The 9,543-nt window shown below is 39.2% G+C and overlaps 2 non-coding genes across 2 annotated transcripts; both read left to right on the top strand.

Annotated features, from left to right (window-relative positions):
- The first annotated feature begins 2,486 nt into the window (after positions 1 to 2,486).
- LOC148253512 (U2 spliceosomal RNA) lies at positions 2,487 to 2,683 on the top strand. Its single transcript, XR_015812942.1, has one exon. It is a non-coding gene; the product is annotated as a U2 spliceosomal RNA (small nuclear RNA).
- A 6,307-nt stretch (positions 2,684 to 8,990) lies between these two features.
- Positions 8,991 to 9,187, top strand: LOC148253513 (U2 spliceosomal RNA). Its single transcript, XR_015812939.1, has one exon. It is a non-coding gene; the product is annotated as a U2 spliceosomal RNA (small nuclear RNA).
- The last annotated feature ends 356 nt before the right edge of the window (positions 9,188 to 9,543 follow it).

Consider the following 9,543-nt stretch of genomic DNA (forward strand, 5'->3'; position numbering starts at 1 on the left):
CGGCCACGTCAGCAGCCACGTCAGCAGGCCCGGTCAGCAGTCCCGGCCAACCAGGGTCTGCCACGTGGCAAGACCGCGTCACTCCAAAAGGAGCCACGCTGGCGATCCGCGTGGGTGCGATCCGACGGCCCAGATCAATCACGCGATCGGACGGCCCAGATTCAATCGCACGGACGGCCCAGATTCAATCAAAAACGAACGGCCCAGATTAAAACAAAATGAACGGCTGTGATCAAAAGGCAAGGGGTTATAAATAGAACCTCCACACCAGACCACAAACCCTAGCCGCCAGCCGCTCGCCGGAGAAGACGAACCAGAGGCCGACCGCCGCCACCCGCCGCCACTCGCCGCCGCACCGGGGAAATTTCCGACCGCCGATCGAGGTAAATTTCATACCCCCGACTCGTTTTTCCCCACTGATTCCTCCTATGGCCAAATCGAAGCCGAAATCCCGGCCAAACGGCCGGAATACGCGGCCGAAGCCCAGCGGCACCGCCGCGCCCCCTCTCGGTTTTTGCCTCCGACGAGGCCCTTCCCGGCCTCCGTTCGATGCAATTTTTATATCACCGTGATCACCATTCTTTTCTCTACAGGTTGACCGAAGCCAAATCACCAAAACACGAACTTCGCCGGAGAGTCGCCGTACCCGAGAGCGCCGCCGCCGGTAAGCTCCGTTTTTCCGTGATTTTTTGGCCCCCCGAGGGCCCTAGGGTTGTTTTCTGACAAGGACCAATGCGAGTGTGGCCGAATTCGGCCAAAAACGGCCGAAAACAGTCAACCCGAGGCGACTCGCCGCCGCCAGCGGCGGCGCCGTCGCCGGAGCACGGCGGAGCCGCCGTGCCGGAGTTGCGATTTGGGCCGAAAGAGGCCCTGGGCCTAATTTGGATTTTTTTGGAACCCGTGCAGGTACTGTGAGCGTGTTTCAGTTCCCCGGGAAAAATTCAGGGGAAAATTAGGGACAGCCTGCAGGCGCACTGTGAATCGTATTCGGATCCCGAAAACAGGTAAGGACCCCTCACCTTATTTCATATCACGGTATTAAAGTTCAAAATGATAAAACGGTATTTCTTGAATTAATGCATGTGTGAAATTGCTTAAGGTAGCTAATGGAGCCCGAGTCTAGTGTGATTGGTGGTTTACTGTTATTTGGCCTGTTTACAGCTTTAAATGCAGAATGAGGTTTGATGTGTTCATTTTACAGATTTGTGTGCATGTACTACGTTTTTATTAATTATGGGTTGAATGACTGAAAAACTGATACTGTATGTTGTCTGTTTGGTATGAATTACGATTTGCTTGTTTAAATGTGAATTGATGATGCTGATTGAGGAAAAGGAAAAATGAAAGATTGTGTAAACTGATAATTGTATTATGGGGGTCAGCCTGACTAGATATCCTGGGAGATGGTGGACGGACCGGGTCCGTAGGGAACCCTACCGGGATTGTGGTCTCACATGCCGGACGGGGTATGGAGATCTTATGGTTTTGGCGCCCATACCGGACGGGGTATGGGGACGGCCCGTTTCACCCTCATACCGGACGGGGTATTGAGGTTTATGGTTTTGGCGCCCATACCGGACGGGGTATGGGGACGGCCCGTTTCACCCTCATACCGGACGGGGTATTGAGGTTCATGGTTTTGGCGCCCATACCGGACGGGGTATGGGGACGGCCCTGGAAACTGATTATGAATGTTAAAGGTTAACGGGTAGCGGAACCCCTATGGACCCCCACGGATACTAGTAGGCTGGTAAATGAGAAAAAGATATATTGTACAATGATTGAATTACAAGAGGCGTGATAAGTGTTATGTTTTACAGCTTAGATTATTCAATGATTATGATAATGTTATTGTTTTTCTCATATTGTTTTCATAAATTCCACCAAGGTAAGTGGATGGTCAAAGTTTTATTATTGATAAAAGGTTTTGTTGTTAATAAACGAGTTTATTGTAAATTATGCTCCATTGGTCTTTTTGTGGTTTTTTACCCACCTTTATCTCCGTGACGGTGAGATATCGTGATGTTCTTACTGGGCTAGTGTAGCTCACTCCTTAATTAACCATTTCAGATCAGGAAGACATGGTTCCCGAGCCCGTTCCGCAGGAGGACGACGAAGGGGATGCCTAGAGACTCTGTAGTCATACGCATAGTTTTATTTTCGAGTTTCTTTCTTAGTTAGTTTAATCTTTTATATTTTAAGTACGTTTTTGGTTTTTCGTGTAAGGGATGTTAAATGAAATTTTGATCTCGCTTCCGCATTCGATATATTTAAATACTCATTTCATTTTAATATTTTCCGGGGCTGTTACATTGGATTTGGGTGGATAAGGAACGAGGTAGAGAGTAGTGGATGGTGGAGTTAAAAAAAAAAATGAATAGGATATTTAAAGAGTTTGTGGGTGCTTTTGTCCCACACAGAGTGGGAGAGAGGTTGGTAATGATAAAAGGACAATAGAAAAAAGGGATCGGAGAAAAAAACAACTCATACCTTTCTCGGCCTTTTGGCTAAGATCAAGTGTAGTATCTGTTCTTATCAGTTTAATATCTGATACGTGAGTCATTGATTCACATGATATTAAATTAATTTTTTTAGGGGGAATAACTGTCATAATAGCTTGCTATTGGGTTTTTCAGAGTGTCGTCTGTGTGTTCCACTACAGCAAGGACCTGGCCTACCCCACCAACTCTATTAAGAAAATTTCTTTTTTCATTGGATATGATATTTTAAAATTATATATACTATTTATTTAAATTTTAGAATATGAAAATAAAGACAATATGAATGATATAGTTATCCAATTGAATTTTTAAAATATTATAATTTTTAAATGTAAAAATAAAATTTATTTATTAAATAACAAAAATATATGTTGTATAATTTTTGTTAATTAAAAGATGTGAACAACCCGTGATTGAGATGTAGTTATTTATAACTGCATGTCCACAGTCCTCCAAGATGAAGATGGCCCCTGATGAAATAAATTAAGTTATAATAACTTTCGCCTCTATTAAAGAATATAAATCTAATTATTTAATCAACTATCTTCATATTTTAGTTTAAATAATATATATATATTTTGTAATTTTTGTAATATGTATAAGTTAAATATGATTTATGTACTATAGGCCAACCACCATTGATTTATGATATTTGATTAAGAGAGATCTTAAAATTAGTTTATTAATGTGTTGATAAGACTGCAGTGACTAAGTTATTTTTTCCAATAAACCATAATATATTCAAATGTAATATGTCATAATGCCTTGTTAGCATTATGTATTCATATGCCAGGAATGACGTTGGAGGGAAAGATCCCGCAGGAGTTGAGTAACTTGAAAAGCCTTGTTAGCTGTATGGCAAAACAAAGATTCCCAAGTCCTTCGCCAAGTTGAAATCACTCAAGTTCCTGTAAGCATTTCTAGCTTAACTAGTGAGTTATCTATATAATTCATCCGAACATGTTTTATAGGTTTATCTTTGTAGGTTTGATCTAACTTGTTGGTACAGTAAATTGAACAACAACAAGCTCTCCGGGTCAATCATTAAGGGAACTCACCAACCTCCCGAATCTCAAAATTTTGTAAGTTTAAGTTAAAATATTACTTTCGAATTGTAATTATATTTTATTCATCTCTAACTTATATCTTATATTTCGCGTCCTTTATGTTGTAGCAATGTCTCGAATAATGATTTATGCGAAACAATTCTAGTTGATGACCCATTTGGGAGTTCCCCAATAGAGAGGTATAGTTTGTCTCTTTCTACTCATTTAAATAGTAGAGCATAAAGATTCTGCATATTGTTAAGAAATGGAAGCAAGCTTATGTCTCTCCTCATATCGAATAAGGCAAAATAGAGAAATTTAGTAACGGGAGAGTATCGGGATGGATTCTTCCAATTCTAACTTCAGCCACTTATGAATTAGGTCGTTTATGTTATTTAAAAATAGGAAAAGTCGATTTCATTGTTCTGACTTCTGAGTTATTTGCAAAGGTGTCATGTTAAAGTAAGGTCGAGTTCACAATATTGATTATAACCAGTAACTTTTATGTTGCAATCATATAAATTTATATAGTAATCTAGTTATTGCACAATATTAAGTAATTGTTCACATAATTATTAAATTATTATGAAATACTATAATTTCAACATGAAGGCATGATTCCACAAGACTACATTTTCCTAAAAACCATTTATTTAAGTAATTCTCTTTTTCCCTTTTTGATAGCCTTCTTGCCTATTATCTTTGACTGTATTATCAAATTTCAGATTGTTTTGAAACATGATGATGTTGGTGGTTCTCCAAGGGAAATGGCTGAAAGGTGGCTTCTTTGTAACACCAAGTGTTTTTCTTTTTCCTTATTTTATCTTATTATTTTTTATTTTTTATTTATTTGAATTTTTTTAGATTTCTATTTAATTTAATTTAATGAAAATAAAAATAATAATAATGATAAAATTATGTAAAAATATTATTTAGATTTAATTGAAATTGATTTTGGGAAAAAATAGGTGAAAATTTGGATTCTAGGGGTGTTTTTGAAAAGAAAATCAGAAACCGAGGGTCAAAACGTAATTTAGAAAAGTTATGCCACGTCAGCAGCCACGTCAGCGGCCCGGTCAGCAGCCCCGGCCAACCAAGCCACGCTGCATGGCAAGGAAACGCTGACACGGGACGGGCCATGTGGGCGATCCGTGTGCCTATGATCGGACGGCCCAGATCCATTCCCGCGCGCACGGACGGCCCAGATCAAACGTGCGCACGGACGGCCCAGATTCACGCGTACGGACGATCCAGATTCAATCAGGCACGGACGACCCAAATTGCATCGCGATAGACGACCCAGATTTAATCCCAATTAAATCACGATCGAACGGTCCAGATTTAATCTTGATGGACGGTTGAGATTAAAAGGCAAAGGGTATAAATAACCCCACCCACACCTAACCACAAAACCCTAGCCGCCAGTGCCTCGCCGGAGAAGAAGAACCAAACACCGGAGGAGCCGGCCGCCGCCACCTGCCGCCACACCGGGAAAGTTTTCGATTGCCGATCGAGGTAAATTTTCTCCCCCTGGCTCGTTTTTCGATGCTGAGTCCGCCTATGGCCAAACCGGAGCCAAACCACTGGCCAAACGGCTGAAAAACCCAGCCGAAGCCCAGCGGCGCCGCGGCACCCCCCTCTGTTTTTACCTCCGATGAGGCCCTTTCCGACCTCCGTTCGATGCAAATTTTATACCACTGTGATCGCCGTTCTTTTCTCTACAGGTTGATTGGAGCCAAACATCAAAACGCGACTCACGCCGGAGGAGCCGCCGCACCCGAGAGCACCGCTGCCGGTAAGTTTCAGTTTTTCGTAATTTTTTGGCCCACCGAGGGCCCTAGGATTGTTTTATCGCAGGGACCGATGCAAGTGTGGCCGAATTCGGCCGAAAACGGTCAACCCAAGGTGAATCACCGCCGCAAGCGGCAGCATCGTCGCTGGAGCACGACGGAGCCGCCGTGCCGGAATTCTGATATTGGCCGAAAAGGGCCCTAGGTCTGATTTGGGATTTTTTTGGATACGTGCAGGTACTGGTAGTGCGTTTCAGTTTTTCGAAAAAAATTCAGGAAAATTAGGAACAGCATGTAGGCACACTGTAGAGTCGAATTCAGACCCCGAAACAAGTAAGGACCCCTCACCCTATTTCCTATCGCGGTATTAAAGCTAAATAAATAATTAAACTGTACTGTGTGACTTTATAGATGTATAATTGATTTAGGTTGCCAATGGGGCCCGAGTCTGATACAGTGTTGGTCTGTTATTGTTTGATCTAATTTCCAGTATTAAATGCAGCATGATGTTTGATGTAATTATGTTATGGTCTCGTATGCATGAACTATGGTTTCTTTTATTATAGTTTGTATTATGGTGAACCCGGTACTGTATTGTTTTGTTTGGTGTCGATGATTGGTTTACATGTTTGTGTATGATTGGATGAGTGAGACCAAAGAAAATGACAAAAAGGTTATGTGAATTGATGAGTGGATAATGTGGACAGCCTGACTAGATATCTTAGGAGATGGTGGACGGACCGGATCCGTAGGGAACTCTACCAGGAACGTGGTCTCTCATACCGGACGGGGTATGGAGACCTTATGTGTTTTGGCGCCCATACTGGACGGGGTATGGGGACGGCCCGTTTCACCCTCATACTGGATGGAGTATTGAGGTTCATAGTTTTGGCGCCCATACCGGACGGGGTATGGGGACGGCCCTGGAATCATGTTGTAAATGTTAATGGTTCACATGTAGCGGGGACCCCCAATGGATACTAGTAGGCTGGTAAAAGAGGAAATCTATTTTCTGATGATTGAAATGTAAGGGTATGATATGTGTTATGTTATAAAGTGTATATGATTTCATGATATTATAAGGTTATTGTTTTCATAGATCTCATCGAGGTAAGTGGACAGTAAAGGTTTTTATGTTAATAAATGAGTTCGTTATAAATTATACTCCATTTGTCATTTTTGTTTTCTACCCACTTTTACTTCCGTGGCGGTGAGATAGTGTGATGTCTTTACTAGGCTAGTGTAGCTCATCCCTTATTTAACCATTTCAGATCAGGAAGACGTTGTTCCCGAGCCCGTTCCGCAGGAAGACGGCGAAGGGGACGCCTAAAGACTTTATAGTTATATTTATAGTTTTTATTTCGAGTATCTCTTTTAGTTAGTTCGTTCCTTCATGTTTTGAGTATGTTTTGGTTATTGTGTAAGGGATGTTAATCAAAATTTTTATTACGCTTCCGCATTTGAGATTTTTAATACATATATTTCATTTAAATTTTCGGGGCCGTTACATTCTTATTTAGAGCAGAAAGGGTATTTGCAAGCACAAGAAATTGGTGATAGTCATCTATCTTCAATTCTAAGACTAATTAACCATAATGGAAGAGACTGATAAGATCAGTAGATGACCCAAGATGTTTTAATAAGAAGAAGGTGAAAAACAAGTTGCTGAGAAAATGTCTACAATAGCCACTGCCATATCTCCATGATTCACGCCAACTAATAATCCCATAATTCCCATTATCCAATTTTTGAATTCTGTTTCGTAAATGTAGGAAGTAGTTGGTAGATTTTTCTGTATTTAAGCATTTCAAGTATTCGCAATAAAGCAGAGAATTTGCAATTTAAAACTGTGGCATTTCTCGCTCATAAGAGAAAACTTTATCCATTTTATGCATTTTTTATTAGGACTTAACAATTGGTATCAAAACGAGTTATTAATGGTGTCGAATAAGGAGCGAATTGAGAACCTCAAGATCGGCTTGCGTAGTCTGCAAGATACAGTGAGCCGTCTGGAGGTAGGTATGGTCGATAAGCTTCTACTAATTGAGGAGAACCTTCAGTGCCTCACAGACACCATCATGTCCAGCCAATAAGGCTCCGCCAATAATTCAACGGGACGACTCGACCAGACACAGTAGAACAGGGAGTACGGCATCGAAAGAACAAAACCTGGCCGACAACTCTTATACTCGAAGTTAGCAAAATTAGAATTTTTCACCTATTCTGGCGAAGATCCGACAGAGTGATTCAACCGTGTGAAATAATTTTTCGAGTATCAAAGAACCATCACCAACCAGAAGGTTTTTCGGGCCGTGTTCCACCTAGAGGGCGAAGCCAACCAATGACGGTAGTGGCTTCGCCGGACATACATAGAAAAAGAGAAATAGTTGATATGCGTAACAGCCTAACCCAAGATCTCTCAATTTAGAAAACTAAAATTTTAATTAAATTAGGAAGGAATTTTAAAAGAATCGAAACCTATTAAATATTGAAATTAATTAAACTAAAATAACGTAGAAAACATTAAAATTCGTAAATTAATAAGATAAAATTATTTACGAAATTAGAAGAGTAGAAAATAAATTTATAAAGAAATAAAAAATTAACCAAATTAAATATCATAAAATAAATATTCAAACAATTTAAAAATAAAATTCGAATAAAAAATTAAATTAAATAGGAATTTAAGGACTTAAACGAGAAAAATCAAAATTTTTAGGGGCCTTTTTGGCATTAAAACAAGGCCCAAGGGTCTAATTGAATTAAAATATTGAAATAGGGGGCTTTTATAATTTTAAAAAGTCTAGCCACGTCAGCATGTGACATGGTACACGGCCAACAGTCTTGTTCCGTGTGGCGGACATGCAGGCACGTACCTGTACGCGTGGCTGCCCATGTGGCAATCTGCGTGATGCAAGATCGAACGTTTGCATGCATTGTAAGGCAATCCAACGATCAAATCAATATAAAGCATGATCACTAAAAAAGTGTATGCAGTCTTTAGGGAATATAATTAGTTATCAGGAAAAGTAAAATATAAATAATTTACAAATAAAAATATCAATCTTAACTAGAATAGGAAGAAAAATAAAATAAAACAAAAACTTAGAAGAAACGAAAATTTAGAGATAACTTATTTGAAATTGGTATGACAGAAATTCAGTGATATGGTGAACCATATCATAGGGCAGATAGAAACCCTTTGATACGTGGTTGGGGTGTATGTTGTGTTATGGGTCGCCTAATGACAGACTGTTGTGACCAACGTATGTATTTTGGTTATGTGTGCATTTCCTTATTTAAGAATTCTAATCCTATAATGGTACCGATTAGATAATAGATTCACCCGTGCAATCTCAATTTGGGCAATGGTAACTCAGATCAAAATAGATAAAATAATCAAATTTGCGTATAGATGATGAAAATTTTATTTCTTGGAGTAAAAGTTAATATGTTTTGGCAAGAGGAGACAAGTTAACACATTGGATTTGGGTGGATAAGGAACGAGGTAGAGAGTAGTGGATGGTGGAATTAAAAAAAAATGAATAGGATATTTAAAGAGTTTGTGGGTGCTTTTGTCCCACATAGAGTGGGAGAGAGGTTGGTAATGCTAAAAGGACAATAGAAAAAGGGATCGGAGAAAAAAACAACTCATACCTTTCTCGGCCTTTTGGCTAAGATCAAGTGTAGTATCTGTTCTTATCAGTTTAATATCTGATATGTGAGTCATTGACTCACATGATATTAAATTAATTTTTTTAGGGGGAAGAACCGTCACAATAGCTTGCTATTGGGTTTTTCAGAGTGTCGTCCGTGTGTTGCACTACAGCAAGGACCTGGCCTACCCCACCAACTCTATTAAGAAAATTTCTTTTTTCATTGGATATGATATTTTAAAATTATAAATACTATTTATTTAAATTTTAGAATATGAAAATGAAGACAATATGAATGATATAGTTATCTAATTGAATTTTTAAAATATTATAATTTTTAAATGTAAAAATAAAATTTATTTATTAAATAACAAAAATATATGTTGTATAATTAATTTTTAAAATTAAAAGCTGTGAACAACCCGTGATTGAGATGTAGTTATTTATAACTGCATGTCCATAGTCCAAGATGAAGATGGCCCTTGATGAAATAAATTAAGTTATAATAACTTTCGCCTCTATTAAAGAATATAAATCTAATTATTTAATC

This window comes from Carica papaya, chromosome 6 (assembly GCF_054855325.1).
Source record: "Carica papaya isolate Zhongbai chromosome 6, ASM5485532v1, whole genome shotgun sequence".
NCBI classification, from domain to species: domain Eukaryota; kingdom Viridiplantae; phylum Streptophyta; class Magnoliopsida; order Brassicales; family Caricaceae; genus Carica; species Carica papaya.